At 43.8% G+C, this 25,491-nt stretch overlaps 1 protein-coding gene across 1 annotated transcript in view; it reads right to left on the minus strand.

Moving 5' to 3' along the window:
• The window catches only part of ACO2 (aconitase 2), a 51,915-nt gene that overhangs the window by 24,838 nt on the left and 1,586 nt on the right, over window positions 1-25,491 (minus strand). The gene's annotated exons all lie outside the window — the stretch shown is intronic.

Genomic DNA, 25,491 nt, shown 5'->3' on the forward strand with positions numbered 1-25,491 from the left:
AACAAACAGTTCAGCAGTCCTCAGAGAGGCCCACCTAGAGAGGAACTGAGGCCTCTTGCCAAAAACCAGCACCACCTTGCTAGGCGTGTAAGCATGCCATCTTGCAAGCCAGTGCTCCAGCCTCAGCCCAAGCCCTCAGATCACCAGGGCCCTGACCGACAACCTGGACTGCAAGTTCTTGAGCGACTCTGAGCCAGAACCACCAGCCAAGACGCTCCCAAATTCCGGGCCCACAGGAACTGTGAGCGAGAAACGTGTATTGTTGTTTTAATCCTCTAAGTTTGGGAGCAACGACTTCTTATGCAGCAACAGATAAGCAACTGTTATGAAGGGGTCTGTATTAGTTCATTTTAAACTGTGGATGACAAACTTCACAGGGTCCATTTTGACCAAGGAGGAATAGATGAACCCAAAGAAGCGACAGAGGGAAAGAACAGTGGTGTTCGCCATCTAGGAAGTCATACCCTCGGGCAAGGAAAGAGGCAAAGCTCAAGCCACTGCCCCAGGCTCCCTTCTATATGTCACCAGAACATTTAAAGCCAAATCCTGCCGACCTCAGCATCTAAACCAATACAAATGCACAGCTGCCACTCGCTGTCCAGGTGGCCGGCGAGGAGGGCAGACCCCATCAGGAAACAGCACCCCACCCGCCACCCCCTGACCTGCCACAGCAGAAGCGACCTCCCAGTGCAGACTGCAGATCCACCTGCCCTCCAGCTAAAAATCCACCAGGGGACCCTCACTCTCTGCCCTACTGGGTAGGGGTGAAGAACTCACCAATCAAAGGACTTTCCTTTTTTTTTTTTTGGCTTCACAGCATGTGGGATTCTAGTTCCCCGATCAGGGAACAAACCTGTGCCCCCTGCAGTGGAAGTATGGAGTCTTAACCACTGGACCGCCAGGGGAGTCCCAAAGGACTTTCAACAGCCTGTGCAGAGGAGGAATGTGGGACACTGCAGCTGCAGGTACGGCCGCTGCTGCCTGCCGCTGCCATTACAGTGGGAGGCCCAGTGCACAGCGGCAGTCGGGGGGACCTGGACTTCAACCTGGCAAGCCATTTACTACCTGAGCCATCTAGGACAATTTACCCTCTCTAAGTAATCATTTCCACACAGTGCTATTGTGAGGGCTAGGAGGTAACAGAAAGTACTTGGCACGGTTTCTATTATTACCCCTGTGCATTTATAAGCATACATTCAACCTCCTCTGTGTTTTTCACACAAATGAGAAGCTATACAAGTTGTTCTGCAACTTGCTTTTTTCATTTATCAACATATCTTTGACATCTTTCCAATGTTTATACACAGATCTATCGCTCTCTTTTTGTAAATTAATTGCCCTTAACTTCAGTTTCCTTAGAAATAAAAATGAGTAGAACAATACCTAGTGTCTGGCCCAGTAAGCAAAACAAATAACTGTAATCATAATTATAGTGTAGAGAAAAGGTAAAGTAGCAAATTCCTAACAGTAAGGGGACAATTAAGCAATCTATGGACACATATCAATACTTAAAAATAGATTTAAGTAATAATGCTGATTGGAAAAAAAAGGACAAAATAATATGTTCATACAGAATACAACTCTGGGATAAAAAAAGAATATTTATTAGTACCTAGTGTGAGATGAGCACCGTGCTAAGCATCTAATCCTCACAGCCGCCCAGTGAAGCGGCGTCTATGATTAGCCTATTTTCCAAGTGAGGCAACTGAGGCTCTCATGCAGTGACCAAGGCCACAGAGCAGCAACCAGGACCCAACCCAGCCTGACTGGCCCACTTTCTGCTATTGCCCCAGGCCCTCACCCGAAGCTTTGCCCCTAAAATGGAGAAAAACTCAATAGTGTTAATAACAAATCAACCAGCTACATGCTCAATCCTTAATCATGACACTGCTCTGCTTACCAACTATGTGCAAATGTCTGTTCACAACAGCTAGCGCTGCCCAAGAGGACTTCCTGCCACGATGGACACGTCCTAGATCCTCACTGTTCAATACAGTAGCCACCCACCACGCGTGGCTGCAGGGCACCTGAAGTGTGCTGAGGTGACTGAGGAGTGGAATTTTTAATGTTACTCAACTTTAATTAAAGTTAAGTTGCCACATGGGACGGCTCAGGTTTATACATTAATAAGGATGGAAAGAGTTTTTAGGAAGCCTGAACAACCTGAATGTTCATCAAGTCAATTTTTCTAAAAAGCTATTTGGACCCCATCCCATGCCAGGAGTTCATCATCCCACACGACCACCAATCCATTTCTGAAAAATTTCAAAATATTCTCCCTCTCTCTGTTTCCTTGCACAGTCTGCTTTTTCAGGTAGTGGGGGCGTCTGCCCTCTGGACGGTATGAAATAAACGCAACCATCTTTCTCAGGATATTGCTTCCCAGACCTGAGGTGCAACAGAATCTCCTGAGTTTCTTAAAAATACACAATCCTGGGACTTACCTGGTGGTCCAGTGGTTAGGACTCGGCACCTTCACTGCATGGGCCTGGGTTCAATCCCTGGTTGGGGAACTAAGGTCCCGCAAGCCACAAGATATGGCCCAAAACAACAACGTAACCCTAAACCTTACCCAGGTCAATAACTCAGCTGAGGGCGGGGGTCCCTCAACTATCTGAAGACAGGACTTACTGTCCTCTCTAAACTCCCTCTTCTCTAGGCCAAGGGTAGCCCTGAGTTTTTTCAACTTTTCCTTTACGTGGCATGTTTCTAAGTCCTGCAATAGCCCAACCATGCCCTGTGCTGAGGGCAAAGGGACAGTCACTTCCTTTGCTGAGCTCGTGGCTGTCCACCTCACTGCTGACACATGCATCACTCCCTTCCTCCTAACCCCTCAATAGCCACCTTCCTCACTGACCGCTCAAGCCACACTGTACTACAGACTTGGTTTTCTGTGCAGAGCTCTACCTTAATCTTGGTTTAATTTCAGCACCAGTTTCTGTCTACCCCCAGCCCTCTGTGGTCTACAGGAGTCCGGGTCAGTCACCCCAGGTCCTGACAGGCTGGCCTTCCCAGTGCGTGTCAGCCACACACAGTAAGCACAACTCTCAGGCTGTTCATTCAAGTCTCAGTACAAATGTGACCCATTCCAGGCCAGGCTCCCCAGGGTGGACGTTTGGTCAAGCCAACAGTGATCTATTTAGTGACAATCCCCAGGTCCGGGTCTTCAACCCACAACAATAACCACCTGACTGAAATGTCACTAAGCCATCGCTTCTGTTTTGCGACTAGGGACAGCCTGACTGACCCGTCAGTTGCCCTACAGAAATCAACACTCACACTCCGTTTCACTAATCTAATCGCAACAAAAAAGTAAGAAGATGTTAGCCTGGCTGTGAGACCTTAAGCAATTCACTTTGTTCCTCCAGGCCTGAGTTTTTCACACCTGTAAAGGGTGAAATCTCAGCCCTGTTCCCTGCTTCAGAGCCGAACTGTGAGAGGTTTAAAGTGTATGAAATGTCATGTATAACTCTGAAGAGGCTGATCACACTAATATGCTTACCCAAAGACTGACTTCAAGGGCAAGGGTACCATGTATCATTCATTCAGGACCACATATATCTCACATATAAAATGAAGACTAGGCTATGGGTAGTCTTAGAATAAAAATAAAACAGCCTTACTTATTAAGTACCTGCTCCATGCCAAGCATTTTCTGTGCCTAATTTTGAATTCCATAGTGGTACAAGGTAATTGTTATTCCCATCTTACAGATTTGGAAACTGAAGATCATAGAGGTTAAGTCAGAAGTCTTACATGTGACAGTGAATCCAGGATGCAAGTGCAGACCTGTCTCTTTCTAGGATAAGCCAATTCCCCTAGATTCTGCTACCTGCTAACCCCACATAGCCTATCCCTTCCCATTGGAAGGTAGCATGGTGTGATGGTTCAGATTGAAGACCTGTAGTCAGATTGCCCAACCCAGCAGCATCACTAACCTGCTGTGGCCCTAGAGAAGTTATTTAGCCTCACCAAGCCTTAGCTTCCCCACAGAGAAAATGGAGATAAACGTGTTAATAGTAAATGAAATAGTCTACTTTAAGTGCTTGGCACAGAGCGGGTTCATATGTGCTCAATGTATGTGATTTTTTTTTAATTAATTTATTTGTTTTTATTTTTGGCTGTGTTGGGTCTCTGCTGCTGTGCGCAGGCTTTCTCTAGTTGCGGCGAGCGGGGGCTACTCTTCATTGTGGTGCGCAGGCTTCCCATTGTCGTGGCTTCTCTTGTCGCGGAGCACGGCTCTAGGTGCATGGGCTTCAGTAGTTCTGGCGCACAGGCTTAGCTGCTCCGTGGCATGTGGGATCTTCCCGGGCCAGGGATCGAACCCATGTCCCCCGCATCGGCAGGCGGATTCTTAACCACTGCACCTCCAGGAAAGCCCTCAATGTATGTTATATTGTATTATTTTCATGGAGGAGACAGACACACAATTAGATGTGATGAGGTTGTGCTCCTTTTCTGGATTCTGGCAGAAGGGTTATCCTCTTCTTTTGCTTACTGAAAACATAACTTTTGGCTGATCAGCATTTTTCAGAAGCCTTAGCTCATCTGGGCCTTTGACATTCTTGACCCCTTTCTGATGTATTCCAGCTGCCACAGTGTTTCTCCTTAGTTACTTGCCCTCCTTCCAACTTTGGCTAAGACATTCTAAAAATCTAAGCTGAGCTCTGTAGCAGCATCTCTTCTGTCTCTCCTTCAGACTACTTGCAATTTGTTAGAATTTGCCTTGGAAAACCTCCCATCTCTCTGAAACCCCTTCTGCTTACGGGATCCTGGCAGAGAGACCTCATCTATTTGGTCTCTGAATAATTCAGAAACTTGCTTTCCTCCAGGGCACCAAACATGCTGAACTTCCGTAGCCAGTACAAAGTCTAAAGGGATCTGCCACTGGGCCTTTGCACATGCCGTTTCTTCTGCTTAGAATGTTCTCTGCCCACCTCCTTCTCAATCTACCCTTTGTGTAGGTAATTCCCATTGATCCTTCAAGTTCCAAATTAACTTCACTTTCTTAGGGAACCTTCTTGAACTCTCAGCCCAAGCAGAGCCTCCTATCATCTATGCCCATTTACTACTTTCTGACGTTCATTCGTGAGATGATATCTGTCTCCACTCGTCTGTAAGATCCACTAAGGGAGGGATTATGTCTGTTCATTCATAATAAAATTCCCCATGCCTGAACACCAGGTCTGATACACAGGTGCTACATAAATATCAGTTAATTAAACCAATGAATGTTGCTTTTACTTTACCAACCAGTTCTTCCTTATTGAGCAAGGTTAAATGCAGAGCAAGTTTGGTTAACCTTGTGAGAACAAATAGTTAACAGGACAAATCAATAATTTGCCAGGCTCAGATGCTTGTGGTTAGACTGTAAACAGGTTGAACGTTTTTGAAAAACAATTAGGCAATACCTATTAAAATGTAAAACGTTTGTACCTTTTGACTAGCTTTCCCTCTTCCAGGAAGCTATCTTATAAAAATACTCACTTCAATGGGTGTAGAGACTAGCAAAGACGCTCTCTACATCACTGTTTTTACTTATTTATTGAGACAACTGTTCTTTATCTAGCTTCACATTTGGATTGATGGTCTTCGTTGCCACGTGCGGGCTTTCTCTAGTTGCGGCAAGCGGGGCTGCTCTTTGTTGCGGTGTGCGGGCTTTTCATTGCGGTGGCTTCTCTTGTTTCAGAGCACAGGCTCTAGGCGCGCAGGCTTCAGTAGTTGTGGCTCACGGGCTCTAGAGAGCAGGCTCAGCAGTTGCGGCGCACAGGCTTATTTCCGTGGCATGTGGGAGCTTCCCAGACCAGGGTTCGAACCCGTGTCCCCTGCACTAGCAGGTGGATTCTTAACTACTGTGCCACCAGGGAAGTCCCCATCACTGTTTTTAAAAGAACAACACAATTGTCCAAAAATAGGGCACTGATTGAATAAATTCTGGTTCATCCACGAAGGAATGCCATTCTACACCTTTTTAAATATTCAAGAGTAAGATGATGGTGGTGGTCTAACAACATTGTGAATGTAGTTAACGTCACTGAAGTGAACAGTCAAAAATGGTTAAAATGTCAAACTTTATTATGTATTTTACCATGATTTAAAAAAAGAAGTAGAGGGGACTTCCCTTGTGGCGCAGTGGATAAGACTCTGAGCTCCCAATGCAGAGGGCCCTGGTTCGATCCCTGGTCAGGGAACTAGATCGCACATCATGCTGCAACTAAGAGTTCGCATGCCGCAACGAAGGAGCCCACCTGCCACAACTAAGACCCGGTGCAACCAAATAAATACATAAATAAATATTTTTTTAAAAAGAATATTTAAAAAATAAAAAAAAATTTAAAAAGAAGTAGATCTACCTTTACTGGCAGGAAAAAAATTTCATGACACATTCAATGAAAATAAGAAATAGCAAAATAGTGCCATGGTATGGGCCCATTTCTGTATAATAACAGTAATTAACAAATGTAAATATGTTTAGAAAAAAATTGACATGATATGCCTAAACTGTTCACAGCAATTATCTCTAGAGATTAGAATTATGGGCACTTTTATGTTCTAGGCTAAGTATTTCTGTAACTTTTAAATGCTGCATGATATGTGTGAGTTTCTTTTATAATCAGGGGGAAAAAAAAGAATGAACAAGACAAATTGGTGCAGAAAAGCATGCTGACTGTAGTGTAGCATACACAGCAGGATCAGTCAGGAGCACTTAGACAATAATCAAGCGTTCTGGTTTTTAAAAATGTGCAAACCCTTTGTTTCAGCAAGTTAACTTACAGGAATTTATCACGACTAAGTAAAAGGAAAAAAATGTACCTTCACACTAGAGGAATCTGGTTACCACCAGCTCAACCCAGAGATCAAACAGCATCACCAACAGCAAGACTACCTTACATTCGTGCCTCCCGATGGGACAGCGTCACCTATGAAGAATTCTTGTCAAAAAACGTTTAACCTGAATCTAAGAAAGCTTTGGGACCTTACTTCCAGTTTAAGGGAAATGTAAGGAATAAAAGAATAATCAATTACATCCAGAATGCGAAAGGTCTACGAGAATCTGGGCTAGTCCCTTTCAAGTCAATGTCATGGGGAAAAACGGTGTGTGTGTGACGGGGTGGGAGTGGGGAGGTGCTGTTCTAGATTAAGAGACTAAAAAAGTAAAATCAGGGCTTCCCTGGTGGCGCAGTGGTCGAGAGTCCGCCTGCTGATGCGGGGGACATGGGTTCGTGCTCCGGTGCGGGAAGATCCCACATGCCGCGAAGCGGCTGAGCTCGTGAGCCATGGCCGGTGAGCCTGCGCGTCCGGAGCCTGTGCTCCGCAACGGGAGAGGCCACAACAGTAAGAGGCCCGCATACTGCAAAAAAAAAAAAAGAAAAAGAAAGAAAAGAAAATATCAATGCAGCATGCAAATTTTTTTATCAGGTCTTGATTTGAAAAGAGATAGCTACCAAAGACATTTTTGGGAGAAGTGGGGAAGTTAAGAAAATGATACTGTAGTTATATAGCTAATTGACTTAGTTTTAAGAGATAAATGTTGAAGCTTTTAGGAATGAGGTGTCACAACGCCTTTAATTTCTTCTGAAATGGTCCAGAAAAAAAAATAATAAAAAATATATAGATGGGGGGGTGGGATGAATTGTGAGACTGACACATATACACTATCGATACTATGTATAAAATAGATAACTAATGAGAACCTATTGTATAGCACAGGGAACTGTACTCAATGCTCTGTGGGGACCTAAATGGGAAGGAAATCCAAAAAAGAGATATATATAAACGTATAAGCTGATTCACTTTGCTCTACAGTAGAAACTAACACAATATTGTAAATCAACTATACTCCAATAAAAATTTAAAAATATATATATAGATGAAGCAAATAAGGCAAAATGTTGATAACTGTTGACTCTAGATGGTAGGTATATGGGTGTTCTTTGTACTATTTTCTACTTTTACTTATGTGTAAAAATTCATGACAAAAAATCTTTTAAGTAAGGCATCAAGTATGGTTAAATCCATGCGCTAGACATAATGGCTTAAATTTCCTTCTTGATTTTTTTCTAAATTTTCCAAATTTTCTACAAATGAATCATTATAATACTTCTTATAATTAGAAAGAATGTAACCAACATTAGTTTTTAATTAAAAAATGCTCAGAACCAAAGATAAATATCCTTGCAGACTGCTTGCTGTGGACTAAAAGCAAAATAATTCAATCTTTTCATAAAGCAGCTTGTCAATAAGACATCCACAGGAACATCCATACCTTTGATTCAGTAATTCCATATCTGAGACTCTATCTTCAAGAAATAACTCCAAGTATGTAAAGGAAATGAACATTATAAAAAATGGTTTAAGACAGAAAATTATTTTCTCCTATAATTCCCCAAATTTGTATTAAGGTAATACTGTGTGGATGGAAAGAGACTGACAGCAAGCTGTTTTTAGCTGATGTAGAGAGAACCAAAGTTCCCTAATATCACTATAGGTTTCTTCTTGAACTCCAATTTTGAAATCCAACATTCGGGTGAAGGTATCAAGCTCAGAGTGCCCGCCCCATGGGTCATTTCTCTGTGTGCAGTATGGTGGACAGTGAGATTCCCCCTGTGACAGGAGGTGGTGGGGGCCAAGAAGGAACATTCAGGGGTTGGGAGTCCAGAGATCTGGCCTCCGAGTTCGGTCACAATGCACCCCTGTACAAATAATCTAGCCTTTCTGTGCCTTCTTTTTCACTTCTTTCTTTTTTAAAAAAAATATTTATTTATTTGGCTGTGCCAGGTCTCAGTTGCAGCTCGTGGGATCCTCGTTGCCGCATGCAGAATCTTTAGTTGCAGCATGTGGGATCTTTAGTTGCGGCATGCGAACTCTTAGTTGCAGCATGCGGGATCTAGTTCCCTGACCAGGATCGAACCTGGGCCCTCTGCACTGGCAGCAAGGAGTCTTAGCCACTGGATCACCAGGGAAGTCCCTCCATTTCTATAAAATGGGAGAAGCAGATCATTCTGGCTGCATCAAAATCATCTGGGAGGTTTCACTGAAACAGCTTCTAGGCCCTAAGGGCTCCCAGACCTCTCAATCAGAATCACCTGAGGTGGAGGCTTAACCATCAATAAAGATTACAGGTTACGCTGATACAGCCATATCTGGGAACCACCGGACTAGACGTTCTCCAAAGTTCCTTCCAGCTCAGAGATTCTATAAATATTCCTCCCCAGTAAGCAGGCACCAGATAAACCCACTTACTCCCAAAGGCCTAGGGGAAAGCATAGCAACGGCAGAACAGATTAATCTGTACCAAGGAAGAAAACCCCCAGAGCTCAGGTCTTTCTGGAGTAGCCACAGCCTTCGCCTTCATTTACACACAGATGTGGATGTAAAGGTATGCATATGTGCACACATCAAATGCAACCCAGAGTGGTGTCACAGAAAGCACACCAGATTCAGAACTCTACCCATTTATTATTAGCTCCCTGCATGGTCAAACTGTTTACTCTATTTTAAAATACTTATAAAATATGGAGAATAATCCCTGTCATTTAACAAGTAATGCCAGAAATTGTTTCCACATGGCTCCCAAACTTTTTCAAGTTAAGGCCCACGAACAAAGTAATTCTTTTTGGTAAACAGACCAGGTTGCTGCTGGAAGACAATTGGCAGCCTTAGTTGCTGGGGGATGGGGGGGGGTCATTATCTCTGCACACCTGTATGTTATTCGCTACAGCACACCTGGGGAAAGCTTAGCTGTACCACACTAGACTCCAGAACACCACCATGCTCTCCCTGCCCTCAAGACCACAGTACGGTGTGATAAGACAAACAGAAGGTGTGGTAGTGTGTTAGAGTGGCTATTGTATGCGTTAGGTACAGGGGAAATACGAGTGGTCGAGTGAAAAAGAGGCTAAGGCCTCCTCAGGGCTCAAACAAGATCTTGTTTGGGTTCAAATCAAAAACATTGGCTACAGATTCAAAAACCAGAGAGACTGAGTGATCTGCTCAAAATCACATGGCATTTGTGGAGAGTCATCAGGGAAGGAGGAAGTCATTCAAAGTCCACTGTATCCTAGCAACATCCATATACTGGCCACAGGATGTTCGGAGCTAAAAGGAGCCTTTGAGAGGGGACTTCCAAATTTTGACTGAAAACACACAGGCACAAAACACATTTTATGTTGTGGCCCAGCAGCAGGTACTGAGAGTGTGTGTAATTCACACGAAGTTTCACTAAACAATACCTGACGTGTGCAATGTACACTGATACTTTTTATTCTCTATTATTATTTTCATTGTGGTAAAATCTACCATTGTAACTATTAAATGTACAATTCAGTACATTTACAATGCTGTGCAACTATCACCACTATCTAGTTCCAGAACCTCTCCATCACCCGAAGCAAGCCCCGGACACACTGAGCAGCTGCTCCTTTTTCTTTTCACCCTCCCTGTCCCAGCTGCTGGCAATCACTGACCTGCTTTCTGTTTCTATGGATTTGTCTGTTCTAGATATTTCATGTAAATGAAATCATACAATAGGTGGCCTTCTGTGTCTGGCTTTTTTCATTTAGCATTCTGTATTATCTTTTTTTGAAGGCCACTTGTACCCCATTAATTTCATGATCCAATAACAGGTCGACATAGGCAGTCCGGAAACACTATCTTAGAGAACTTCCAATTAAAAATATTAGTTACATAAAATGTATGGTGATGGACGTTAACTAGTCTTATTGTGGTGATCACTTTGCAATACGTACAAATATATAATCATCATGCTGTGTACCTGAAACTAATACAATGTTGTATGTCAATTATAACTCAATTTTTTAAAAAATTACATGGGCTTCCCTGGTGGCGCAGTGGTTGAGAGTCCGCGTGCCAATGCAGGGGACAGGGGTTCGTGCCCCGGTCCAGGAGGATCCCACGTGCCGCGGAGCGGCTGGGCCCGTAAGCCATGGCCGCTGAGCCTGCGCGTCCGGAGCCTGTGCTCCGCAACGGGAGAGGCCACAACAGTGAGAGGCCTGCGTACCGCAAAAAAAAAAAAAAAAATTACTTACAAACATCAAAGGCAAACAGCGACAACGAATGACAGTCACCGAAGGCGTTTGCAGAGCATCACCAGGCTCTCTGCAGCATTCCACCTACTGTACCAGAGGACCCCAAACCTCAGCCCGCCCACTTGATGCCTGCCTGCACACAACTATCCACCAGGAAAATGGAGAAAATAAAGACAATGTAGCAAGTTTTTTTAAAAACTCAAATTTATTACATTTAAAACATGTTCTTTGTTCTGAGTCTTTCCTTCCTATACCTTTGATGTTAAAAAGGCCCTTTTAAGAAATAATGGTGATAACAGAGAATGATATAGTGGTTTTTTTGTTTTGGTTTTGGTTGTTGTTGTTTTGGTGTCCTTACTGCAAAAAATTTAAAACGTGCAACCTCACATTGATCCTCTCAATTCTGTCTGTACACTTTGGTGACCTCTATCACGCAACTTTCCCAGAACAAGACTGTCTTTGGGGGATAGTAGCAGTCACTGGAGAAGTAAGATACAAGGATGAAGAAAAAGCTAGGTTTTTACATTAACTTTATAATCTCAGTAGCAGCCAGAAGTATGAGAAATGATAAGCAGGGCTGACTGGTGAAAACACCTATCTTCACTGTCATTCTCTCTGTCTCCCCTCCCTCCTACCACCAAACCTTACCCATTTGTTTACTCATTCGTCTGTCCATCTATCAACTAGTTACTGAGTGACTACGGGTGCCAGACACTGTCTGAGGCACTGAGGATACAGCAATGAACAAAATGGTCCAATACTCCCTGCCCTCTTGGGACTGACATTCCGGGAGGATAAGGGCGGGGAGGGGACAGACAAGTAGACACAGAGAAACAAGTAAAACCTCAGTCAGACATCGGTAAGTGTCATGAGAGAATGAAGCAGGAGCCCTGCGAGAAGGAGCCAGGGAAGTAGGGGGAGGTGCAATTTAAAGTAGGAGAGTTGGGAAGGGCTCCAGTGAGAAGGTGACATTGAACAACAACCTGACAAAAGGTCAACCTACAGGTAATCTGAAGGAAGAGTATTCTAGACAGAAAGTTGAAGGATCCTCCAAAGTGAGGTAGTGCCCGTTGTGTTCAAAGAACAAGGAGAGACATCTGTATACCCACGTTGATAGCAGCATTATTCGAAATAGCCAAAAAGTGGAAGCAACCCACCCAAGTGTCCATTGATGGATGATGGAGAAACAGAATGTGGTACATACAATGGAATGTTAGTTAGACTTAACAAAGGATTTGTAAAAGCCTAAAAAAGAATCTGACACATGCTACAACACAGATGAACCTTGAAGACATTATGCTAAGTGAAATAAGCCAGTCACAAAAGGACAAATACTGTGTGATTAGTTATATGAGGTACCTGGAGTAATTAAGTTCATAGAGACAGAAAGCAGAAGAGTGGGTGCCAGGGGTTGGGGGAAGGGGGAAATGGGGAGTTAGTGTCTAATGGCTACAGTCTCAGTTTGGGAAGATGAAAAAGTTCTGGAGATGACTGGTGGTGATAGTTGTGCAACAATGTGAATGTACTTGATGCTACTGAACTGTATACTTAAAATTCTTAAAATGGTAAATATTTAAAAGTAAAAAATATATAGGGGGGAAAAAAAGGAACAGCAAGGAAGCCAGTATAGCCAGAGCAGAATAAACAAGGAGGAGTACAGTAAGAGGTAAGACCGAGATTGCATAGGACCTAGGGACTTCCCTGGTGGTCCAGTGGCAAAGAATTCACCTTGCAATGCAGAGGACACAGGTTCGATCCCTGCTCAGGGAACTAAGATCCCACATGCCATGGGGCAACTAAGCCCATGCGCCACAACTACTGAGCTCGTGCACCTCAACTACAGAGCCTGCGTGCCGCAAACTACAAAGCCCACCCGCCCAGTCTACACGCCACGAGAGAAGAGAAAACCCGCACGCCACAACTAGAGAGAAGCCCACGCGCCACAACGAAAGATCCTGCATGCCTCAACGAAGACCCACATGCCACAACTAAGATCTGACACAGCCAAAAATAAATAAAACAAATAAATAATAAACAAATCTTTAAAAAAAAGAAAAGGGGCATAGGACCTTGTAGAATACAGTAAAGATTCTGGACTTTACTCTGAGTGAGAAGAGAAGCTAACAGAGAATTCTGAATGAGAATTACATGGTCCTACTTATTTATAAGGACCATTCTGGCTGCTGTACATAGAATAGAAGGAAGCAGGGAAACCAGATAGGAGGCCAACACAATATCCCAGGCAAAGATGGTGGTGATTTGGACCAGAGTGGTAATGGTGGAGGTGGTGAGAAGGGGTTGGAGTCTGCATAGTCTCTGAAAGTACTAACAATAGGATTTGCTAACAAACTGGCCAAGAGGCATGAGAGGAAAGTCAAGAATACCACTGAGGTTTTGGGCCTGAGTAACTGGAAGAATGGGGTTGCTATAAACTGAAATGGGGAAGGCAATAGGAAGAGCAGGCTTGGGGGTGAGATCGGGAGTTTTCCTGTCCGACACCCAAGTGGAGATGTCAAGTAGGCAGTTGGAGTCTCATCCTAAATCCCATCCCTCTAGAACTTGGCTAATTAAATGGTTCATCTAGAATCACAGATTATCAAAACCCAAAGTGTCCCCAGATCACCAGATATCTTTTCTTCACGTGACAGATGAAGAAGAGTGCCCCAGGTCACATACCTAGTTAACAGCAATTTGGAGCAGAACTCAAGTCACTTAATTCTCAAGTCAACACTTTTTCCACCACACTACCACCCTAATTAAAACTGAAGCAGGGACTTCCCTGGTGGCACAGTGGATAAAACCCCACGCTCCCAACGTAGGCAGCCCGCATTCGATCCCTGGTCAGGGAAGTAGATCCCACATGCATGCTGCAGCTAAGAGTTCACATGCCACAACTAAGGAGCCTGTGTGGCACAACTAAGGAGCTGGTGAGCCACAACTAAGGAGCCCTGGAGCCACAACTAAGGAGCCAGCCTGCTGCAACTAAGACCCCATGCAACCAAATAAATAAATATTAAAAATAAATAAAGTTACTCTTTTTTAAAAAAAACTGAAGTAGTACTGATTCATTAAACAAATATTTATCCAGCCCCAGACTTTGTGCTGTGGTGCCTGAATTAGTGAGATAAGCAAGACGACACAGTCCCTCCCACTGCTGAACTTACAATCTGGTGAAGAAGATAGATATCAAGTAATCACTAAAGAAACTATGGAAGCAACGATATGAGAAGTGCTATGAAAGAAAGGTTAAACAGCTATAACGCTATAACAGTATAAAGCTGGAGAACCTAATCTAGACTAGGGGAAGGGCTTTTCCAAGAAAGTGATATTTAATCTGAGAACTGAAACCTGACTAGGAGTTAGCCAGGCAAAGAAAGTGCAGTTTAGGAAAAGGAATCCAGGGAACCTGGCAGGCGGAGAGAACAGCATGTGCAAAGGCCCTGTGGCAGGGAAGCACCTGTAGTTGAAAGAAGAAAGAGAAAGCCAGCTTGGCTAGAGCAAAGTGAGCAAAGGGCAGTGGAAACGGCAGAAAATAAGGCTAAGAGGTAAAATAGAGCTAGGTATCATGACGGACCTTGCAGGTGTACGAGAAAAGCACCGCAGCAACCTTGAACTATAGTTTATCTGAGTCTTGGCAGAATACCTCGGAACACCAGACGGTAGAAGGCCTCTAAAGGAGTTGTGAGGCCCTCTCCCACTTGCTCCTTATCTCCCTGGGAGGCAGTCATGAGACAGTTTCTCCTCGCCTCCCAGGATCTGATGAGGTATAGAGCTTTCTGCCCTGGACTCTTCAAACTAGAGCTGCAGGATATAAACCCGCTTAGTGGCATCAAGGCTGTCACAACTTTCAGTGCAGTCATCAGCTCCTTTTGTTTTGGTGCCACCCTTTTCGGTGTATGCAACTAGGACCCAAGGAGCTGGCAACTTCAGCTTACTCTTCTCAGTCTGTATATAAGTAATGAACCGTCAGAATATGAAAGTGGTTCATTGTACCTTTACCAATCAATTGGTCAGGCTTTGATTCTTTTGTATGAGCTTTACAGTAGGACATGTTAAATGTTTAACTTGATTCTAAAAGCAATGGGAAGAACTTTCCTGGTGGCACAGTGGTTAAGAATCCGCCTGACAGTGCAAGGGACATGGGTTCAATCCCTAGTCCGGCATGATCCACATGCCACGGAGCAACTAAGCCTGTGCACCACAACTACTGAGCCTGCGCTCTAGAGCCCACGAGCCACTACTGAGCCCACGTGCCACAACTACTGAAGCCCGCGCGCCTAGAGCCCGTGCTCCGTAACAAGAGAAGCCACCACAATGAGAAGCCCGCGCACCGCAACGAAGAGTAGCCCCGCTCACCGCAACTAGAGAAAGCCCACGTGCAGCAACGAAGACCCAATGCAGCCAAAAATAAATAAATAAAATTTTAAAAAATAAAAGCAATGGGAAGTCACTGAAGCAGGATTATATCTGCATTAAAAAAAAAAAAGTCACTGTGGCTGCCATGTAGATAATGCATTCAAGAGGGGTAAAAGTATTCAATGGAGTAGGTTGATGGTGGCTTATCATGTAACCTATTTCCTATAAGCACATTTGTATTTTAACACTTGAACACCTATTCTGTGCCAAGCAATAGGAAACAGATACCAAGAAGAATAAGACAGTCCCTACACTTATATACCTTAGTTTGGCCACAATCAGCAGTAAATGTAACCCACTGTGACCTGCTTGAGGAAGGAAACACACACAAGGGGCAGGAGTACAGGAGAGCGGACAATTAGCTCTGCTTGGGATGCCCAGGCAAGACTTCCCTGACCAGAGCTGTGGAGGATAAATAAGGGTTTGCAAGGTACTCAGAGGACAGATAGTACATAAAAAGATACAGAATCATCAAGTGAAGTGTGCAGGAGCTACAAGTCACTCAAAATGGTGCGAGGTAAAAGACAAAGCAGGAGATGGTGGAAGGTCAGGCTAGAATCCCAGCAGGTTTGATTCAGGAGGCTGAATTATGACCTGTGGTTTATTTACACAGTGAAAAGAACTTAGATATAGCTCAAAGGCCTAGCTCCACCATTTATTAGTTGTGTGGTGTCACGCAGGTTTCATCTTTGAACCCAGTTTCTTTCTCTTTTTTTAATTTTTATTGGAGTACAGTTGATTTACAATGTTGTGTTAGTTTCAGGGGTACAGCAAAGTGACTCAGTTATACATATACATACCTCCACTCTTTTCTAGATTCTTTTCCCATATAGGCCATCAGAGAGTACTGAGTAGATAGACTTCCTTGTGCTATACAGTAGGTCCTTATTAGTTATCTATTTTGTATATGAACCCAGTTTCTTCACTTGGAAAAAGGGAATAAATACCCACAGTATTAAGTGAGGTCTGAAATTATGTGAATGAGCTCCCAAATAATAGCAATTATTATGTAAAATGCTACAAAGCAGGTTGTTGGGTTTTTTTTGTTTTGTTTGTTTGTTTTAAGCAGGTTGTTTTTTGTTTTTTAAATAGTCTTTACTAGGGTTTTTCCTCCCATTCAAAAAAGGAGGACAGATTTCATGGAGAAAATTTAGACAACACATAAAACAACACAATTTTACAACTCCCCAGAGCCCATCCAGGAGTACTTACCCCAAGACCCCTCCACCAGACCCCCTGGCCTGATGCCAGGTACCCTGTGGTGTTTAACAGCGACTCCAAGAGAGGCACTAAACACCAGTCTGTGCTGAATCTACACCTCCCCATAGTCCCTGGCACCAGGATACCTACTGAACCCAAACTGAACAGGTGGTAGGGCTGAGGTTTCTAAGCAAAGACAATGATAATAATAATAATTACTAGTAGTAATAGTGATACTTAATACTTTCTATTGAGTGCCAAGTTATAAGCACTTTACATGGATGAACAGCCCTACTGTATACGAGCTCCATTTAACAGATGAGGAAATTGAGGGCAGGAGAAGCATAGTAACTCACCCAAGGTCTCACAGATACACCAGCACTCAAAGACAGCCTGGCTCTAAGCCGAAACACTGAGCCTTCCAAGCGCCAAGTGAACCCTGGCAATTCTAAGTATTGATTTGGATACAAATGAATTAAAGAAATCAGATAAAATCAAAATGGAATAGATGCCAAACTGTTAACAGTAGCTATCCCTGGAGGGTGAAATTATGGACAATTTTTTACTTTTTATATGTATTTAATTTGAACTTTGAGAATCAGAAAAAAATTTTAAGAAATATATATTATAGATACATGTATTATTAAACGTATTTTTAATTTGGATTATAACATTTTAAAAATACTAGATGGAAATATACTACAATGTTAATGGTAGTTATCTCTGGGTGGGGGTGGGTTATCCCTGGGTGTTACAAATAATAATAGGTAAATTTTATGGTATTCTTTATACTTCTATATTTTCCAAGTTTCCTACAAGGGGTACCTTTACAAATATGAAAAAAAAGTAAGAAATTAATTTTACCTTAAAAATAGATATTACTGAGTCTTATAATATCTGACTACTGTGGTTGGAGTATGAGTAGTCCACATCAGTATTATTTAAAGAAGGATCATGACTTGGGCATATTTTTTAAAAAATAACTTATTGGGGTTTTGTTTTTATTTCCTAAGTCCAAAAGTAAAACATACTCAATGTTTGGTTCAACCTGGCCCCAGGGCCCAGAGACATTCCAGAGATCATCCATAGGCCATCCACACAGATGTCACAACAACCAGGAAATGGGAAAATTTTCCCCCATGCTTGGAGCCCAAGTCTCGGGGCTTATGAAATTCTCATGAGTAAATACCAGGCCCTTATCTAAAACAGATACTTCCACTAAGCCCTCAGCCTCCATTTTCTCAGGAAGTAGGGGGCCAAGGGCAGCCTCAAGGCTGAAAACCTCTCTTCAGCAACCTCTACAAGCCCCTGATTCAACATGATTAATCCAGGAAGCTCATTTTCTTCCAGAAAGTCTGTTCCACTACTAGACAATCCTAATACTTCACAACAACAACAAATGCTTCTGAACTGAAACACACCTCCATTAAATCAGGCACAGATTCTAGCAATGGAAACGTGGGCTCAAATCCCAGCTCTACCCGCAACAAGCTGTGTAACCTTGTGTGTTTTTACTTAAGCCCTCTAAACACAGCTTTTTTCATCTGTGAGTGGGAGTAACACCTTCACAGGCTGTAGTGAGGATTAAAGGAGAGCACCTACGTGAAAGTACCCAGCACGCTTCCTAGCCCCATCCTCTGGAACCAGATCAAATGAGCTTAATCACTCCTCCACACTTCAGCCTTTCAAATCACCAAAAACCATAATCGTGTCTTCTCCATTCTAAGCATTCCTATAGTACTTCCTCGCTATAAAACTCCCTCTACTTGGGTGGGAGTCTCCCATCAGGGTGACCAGCAGCCAGGTGCCCTCAGATCTGTTTTGGAGTAAATCACAGTAGCTAACACACTGCTCCATGCCAGCCACTCTTATAAACCTTGCTGGACAGAGCTCAGCCTCCCTAACGGCCCTGAAGATGGAGAGGCTCAGAGACAGGAAGTAGCCTGCCCAAGGTCACACAGCTGGGAACCTGCTGAGCCCATTCCCTTCTCACTATGCTACAGTGGCTCCCAACCTCCACAGGCCCAGCAGCCAGGTGGGCTCAGTGCTCCATGGTGGCTCAGTCCCAACTGTTCAACGCCTCTGGTGGAATCTGGCTTCTTGGTTAGATAGTGCCCCCTCCCTTGCTGGATGGGATACAAATCTCTAGGGCTCTCACGGAGTAAGGGAGGCTCTCCTGATCCTGCATTTACTGACACAGAACAAACTCTGAAGGAAGGAATACAACCAAAGCGGACCCACCAGGGAGTCTGGTAAGAAATAAAATGAAAAGAAACAAACAAAACTGTGCCAAGCAAGATCACAAAGGTTATCTTATGTCATCTTCCCAACAACTGTGCCAAGTGGGATTGTTATAGGTCATTCTGTCTTATGTTTTAATGAGAAAATGGAGACTTAGACAGATAAGGTAAATAATTGCACTAAAATGTAAGCTCTATGAAGGCAGAAAACTTGTCTAATCTGATCACCACTCTATACTCAGAGCCTAGGACACTGAAAGAAGAACCATGATTTGAACACTAGTCTCTTCATCTTGCTTTCAAATTCAAGTTGTGAGTGCCTCTGGCAGAGGCTGTGCTGAGCCATTAGTGCCTGTTCACGGAGCAATGAACAGTCCTTTTAAGAGGCTTGGAAAGGGGGCAGGGAGCCATGTCTCTCCAAGACACAGCCTCTAAATGGGCTCCAAGGCAGTAGGGGGTTCCTTTAAGTAATGAGTTGACAGAGTCACTCATCTGCCTAATTCTCCTTTGCTGCTGTCTGGAGCAGAGACGCTAGGCACACTGTACATACAAATCCCAAACCCTGCTCTGGACCCCCAGGGCAGCAGCCCTTTGAATACTTACAAAGGGCATCCTCTGTAAGCTCAATAGGCAGCCTGTGAGGCTGACCCACAGCTCTGGCCTCTCCCTCTCAAGCTCTGCTGGTATTTGGGGCAGGAGGCAATCGTGGCCTCAAATAGATCCATATGCAAGCAGGGCACGGAGCCAACCGAACTGTGTCCCCTCTATCCAGCCCACTCTTCAGAGATCTAGTTTCTACTCTCTATGCCCAGGGGAGTTCTCTGGGGGAACAGCTTGAGTGGTAAAAAGCCTGAGTTCTGCAGTCAAACAAACCTGCATTCAAAATCTGGCTCCGCTGCATGCTGGTTGTGACCTCGGGCAAGCCGTTTAACCAATGGGGGTCTATTTCATCATGGTGAAAACAGGCTAATGACACCCACATCTTAGGGTTCTTGTGAAGATCAAGTGAAGCAGTGTTTGTCCAAGACCTAGTTCAGTGACTGGCACAGCGGGGCTGAGAGCTCATTATCAGTATCTCTAATGCCAACGGTGCCGCGAGGCAGACTAAACATGCCACCACACATGCAAGTTCCTGGATGGTCTGGCCTGAATTTAGCTCCACCCAGCTCGCCCCCTCCCCTTCTTGCTTCAGCCCAGTGTATTATAGCCGGGCCCTTGTCTTAAATCAGCTCTGCAGCTCTCAGTGAGCAGCAACAACAAAACAGTAACAGCACACACGTCCAGCCGAAGGTGAAGGAGCCCAGCTACGAAGCACTGAAGTGTGGCAGTTACAGGAATCCCTGAGGCCTCTCTGCAGACCCCCACAACTGGCCACAGGATCGAAGCTCCCACCCGGAAACTGCCTCGCCCTCTGCAGGGTGAAGGCAGAAATCCTCCTAACTGGGCCTAAATTCCCCAAGGAGCTTCATGGTGATAATGCAAATGTAATTCTAAAGCACATCTTCTCAATGCTGCCCTTCAACTTAGAGAATCAGAAAACAGGAAGCCAGTGGATTCATTTGTGCCTCTTCTCCCAACTCTCCTAGGACAGTACCCAAAAGATCTCCTGCACAACTACTACATACCCGATATCCATGGACAGCACGGGAGGAGCAAGCAATTTTCCCAGAGCCAGTATTTTTTATTTATTTATTTTTTGGCTGCACTTCACGGCCTGCAGGATCTTAGTTCCCTGACCAGGGATCGAACCTGGGCCCACAGCAGTGAAAGCGCCGAGTCTTAACCACTGGACTGCCAGGGAAATCCCAAGAACCAGTCTTGAGGATAATGCTGTGGCAAGGGAGGCTGTAGACCATCTCCAGGACTGAAGACACAGACTAACTTTCACCAAGTGCCCATACCCTGCATCAGATTTCCCCCAAGTATACACAGTCCTATTTAATACTCAGAGGCAGAAGATACTGTGTCCATTTTACAGGTGAAGATACTGAGGCTCTGGAACGTAACTATTTTGCCCAGGGCCACACAGCAAAGCTGGTGCCCTTTCCTTTGGCCCAAGCTTTGCAGAATGAACCCAAGAAAATCATTCTCCATGCCTTTTAGGATCCCCTAAATAAAGAAAGGCTTCTACAGGTTCATTCTGGAACAATCTAAGGAAAAAGTCTGTCCTTTGTCTCAGTATTAGAAAAGGCCTATTCCTAAAATAACATTATAAACTATTCACAAATTTTTATAGTGTATTAGAGTTCAAAGAACTTTCCAGGGACTTCCCTGGTGGTCCAGTGGGTAAGACTCCACACTCCCAATGCAGGGGGCCCGAGTTTGATCCCTGGTGGGGGAACTAGATCCAGAATGCATGCGCAACTAAGAAGCCCGCATGCCGCAACTAAGAAGCCCACATGCCGCAACTAAAGATCCCACGTGCCACAACTAAGACCCGGGGCAGCCAAAATAAAAAAAAAATAAAATAAATATTTTAAAAAAAGAACTTTCCAAATATTATTAGGCCTTCAGGACCCTTCTTAATTGGAGGGTAGCTATGAATTGTCCCATTTTGCAGATGTGTAACCTGAGAGCCAGAGGGTAGAGACCTTGCTCAAAGCCACATGGTAAGTATGTGGTAGACGAAGTCTCCTAAGGTTCTTGATATTCTATGTGCTGCCTTTTTTTTTTGGTTTATTTTTATTAAAAATTTTTTTCTTCCGGTTTTATTGACATATAATTGACATAGATGTATAAGTTTTAAAGTGTACAGCATAATGATTTCACTTACATCATGAAATAATTACCACAGTAAGTTTAGTGAACATCCATCATCTCATATAGATACAAAATCAAATAAATAGAAAAATATTTTTTTCCTTGTGATGCGAACCCTTAGGATTTACTCTCTTAACAATTTTCATATATAACATACAGCAGTGTTAATTATATGTATCATGTTGTACATTACATCCCTAGTACTTAATTATCTTATAAGCAGAAGATTGTACCTTTTGACAAACTTCATCCAAGTCCTCCCCGCCCCACAAAGCAGCCTCCCTGCAGTCCCTCCCCTCCTTTATGCTGAGAAGCCCAGAGCCTACCACTGCCTTCCAAACCACCTGCTGGGAAAATAAGGTGTGTCAAAGAACACTGAGCCAATGAAGACAGACGGCTCAAGCCCCAATCCTCATTTCTAAATACTTCCCAGATGACCCTCTTGGAGACACCAGGTAGCAGAATAATGCCCAAGATGAACAGGGCTCACTTCAGACATGAAGCTCATACTCAAGTGAGGGACCCTGTGGCAAGACACTTGACCCCATCCAGCTTCCTCACCTGTGAAATACAGATACTTGTTGAATTTATAAAGGAGCTTCGGCTCCTGACTAAGTTTTGCAAGTACTATGCAAACACATGACTACTGAATTCGAGTTCACCCATCCTTCGGTTACTCAGGCCCCAAACCTAAAAGTCATCCTTAACTGTTCCCTGTCCCTCACACTCCACATCCAACCCATCTGCCTCCAAAATATCTTCACCACCAGAACCCTAGTCCCAGACACCTTCAACACTCCTTGGATAATTCCAACAGGCCCCACTGGTCTCCCTGCGTCCTCTTTCGTCCCTCTGTGGTCCTTCGTCCCTCAGTGGTTCATCATCCACGCAGCAGCCTGAATGATTCTTCTCAATCATAAATCAGATCCTGTCACTTCACAGTTTAAAACCTTCCAGTGGATTTTCATTACACTTGGAGTAAAACCCAATTTCCTTACCAGAGCCGACATGACCCTGGCTCCTACCTCTTGCTCAGACCTTCCTCTCGTCACCTCAGCCACACTGCCCTTACTTCTTACCCTCAGACCCATCTCAGGTGCTTTGCACATACTGCTCCTTCTACTTCAAGTCTCCCCTCCCATAATGCTGAAGGGCCGCCTTCTTATCATTTTATGTCACCTCTTCTGAGAGGCCTTCCCCAACCACTCCAGTTAAAGCCATGCCACATCCTCACGCCTATTCTCTCTACCACACTATTCTATCTTCCTTGTCCCACTTCATAACTACAATTTTCTTGTCTACTTGTTTATTTTGTCTCCCCAGAACTACACTACAAGCTCCACTACTCCTGTTCATTATTACACTCTCAGTGTGTAGAACAGTGCTAGGCACATAGCAAGCTTTCAATAAACATTTTAGGAACAGTTGGTTCAAAAGGCAATGGTGGGGGCTTCCCTGGTGGTGCAGTGGTTGAGAGTCCGCCTGCCGATGCAGGGGACATGGGTTCGTGCCTTGGTCCGGGAAGATCCCACATGCCGCGGAGCGGCTGGGCCCATGAGCCATGGCCGCTAAGCCTGCGCGTCTGGAGCCTGTGCTCCACAACAGGAGAGGCCACAACAGTGAGAGGCTCAAGTACCGCAAAAAAAAAAAAAAGAATCCGCCTGCCAATGCAGGGACACGGGTTCGATCCCTGGTCCGGGAAGATCCCACATGCCGCAGACCAACTAAGCCCGTGCGCCACAACTACTGAGCCTGCGCTCTAGAACCCGTGCACCACAATTACTAAGCCCGTGTGCCTAGAGCTCCGCAACAAGAGAAGCCACCGCAATGAGAAGCCCGCGCACCACAAAGAAAAGCAGCCCCCGTTCACCGCAACTAGAGAAAGCCTGCGCGCAGCAACAAAGACCCACCGCAGCCGAAAATAAATTAATTAATTTTTTAAAAAGGCAATGGTGTGCTCCCCTCTTCCTCTGCCCAAATTTAAGATTGGAAGTTTGTTTACTCATCCATTCAATCATTCATTCATTCATTCAGTTCAAATCAACAGCTGACTATAGGACACCTGAGAAGGTACCACAGTGAATAGGGATGACCTGTTTCCCAATTCAAAGCAAGATTTTTTTTTAAACATGGCACTTTATACAGGCACTTATAACTTCTGCAAATTTGTCAGACTTCTTTGTAGTTAACTGCTGTTTCAGATTTACATGCAAGAGGTTACGTGACTTCCCCAAGGTCACAGGATGAGAACTCAGCATCCCAGTATCTCAAGGCAAAACCAAAATCTAAAATGTATCTGGAAGTGCCCAACCATTTTTATTTACCATCCGTGGTCATTTACACAAAATTTAAAAAACCAGAGAGTAAATGTGGCTTTTCAAAAATTTCACCTCCATTTTCTTCACTCTGTTTCTATCTTCCTACCTGGTAGCAGGTACTATCAAACAATAGAACACTTTAAAGAGCACTGTTTTCTGGTTATGGACCATTAATGGTACCCTGGTTGACAGGCTGAGTCTTGATGCCAAAGGGAAGCAGTACTATAGTGCAGGTGCTGGGACCTCAGCCTTGGGAGTCAGAAAGGAGCAGATTCAAATCACATCCACTCACAACTAGTGATAAGGCCCTAGACAAGTCTACTTTAATTTAATTAACAAACAATTATATAGCACTTACTAGATGCCAGCAGGGTTCTCAATACTTTGCAACTATGATTATTAGATAAGTCAGATATACTATTATCCGTGTCTTACAGGTGAAGAAACAGGCATAGAGAGGTGAAGTAACTTGCCCAAAGTCACAGCAAGTGAGTATTAGTCACCATTCAAATAAGATCGTGTGATGCCAGAATCCATGCTCTTAGCCATTACACTATGCTTCTGCTCTAATCCTGTTTCTTCATCTATAAGACAGGGCTAATAAATCTGCCATATCTCACAGGATCATGTGAGACTACCGGCACACTAAGGTAAATGTTAGCTACTCTTAGTGGTAGTAGTAATTGCCATCATTCTATCATCTACCTTCACCTTTGGTCCAGCCAAGGTCCCACCAAGACCTTTGGTCTTCTGCCCAAAATACTTTAGCTGAGAAAGATCTCCAAGGTCCTCTGCAGTAGAATACATTAGAATATACTGACGTTTCACGAGAACAAAAATTGTCTGCTTTTTTTGCTTCACTGTATCCAGAGGAAGCAGTGGATACTCAGTAAATATGTGGTGAATAAGGTAGTAATAAATTGAATGCATAGACCAGGTTCTGTAGACACAACAACTAAAGTAGTACCATCACTTCTCAAATGTAGCTAAACACAAAAGAGGTAAATTTACAAGGTTTTCAGAGCATAGTGGTAGCTGGCCGTTACTTAAGACAGCCTGGCTATTAGGAGACAGTGTGGTATAATGCTGTTCATTCATCTTAGCTAAATGAACAAATAAGGAGACTCAGGTTCTCAAGGTCTTGGATTGTCTATCTGTAAAAGAGGAAATTGGACAACATGATGATCATAAACAAATATATTCTACTTTCTCATCACTTTATAACAATCATCATAACAATATGAATGGAAGCTGACCACCAAAAACTCAATAAATGTTTGTCAATGAACATAATCCCCAACTGACAGATGAGGAAACTGGGATTCAGTTCTCAAGTTCAAGGTCACTTGCACTGGGTAGAATATGAACTATAATCCAGACCTCCTCCTACACAGGTCTAACACTCATGCATTCCAAGATCCTTTGTGATATCAGTCCTCTCTTCCAAGTTCAATAAATCTGTAATAATTTATCTTATCAAATAATCTCTCCTAACTTCACTACATCATG

The sequence above is a fragment of the Tursiops truncatus genome, chromosome 11 (assembly GCF_011762595.2).
Source record: "Tursiops truncatus isolate mTurTru1 chromosome 11, mTurTru1.mat.Y, whole genome shotgun sequence".
Taxonomy (NCBI): domain Eukaryota; kingdom Metazoa; phylum Chordata; class Mammalia; order Artiodactyla; family Delphinidae; genus Tursiops; species Tursiops truncatus.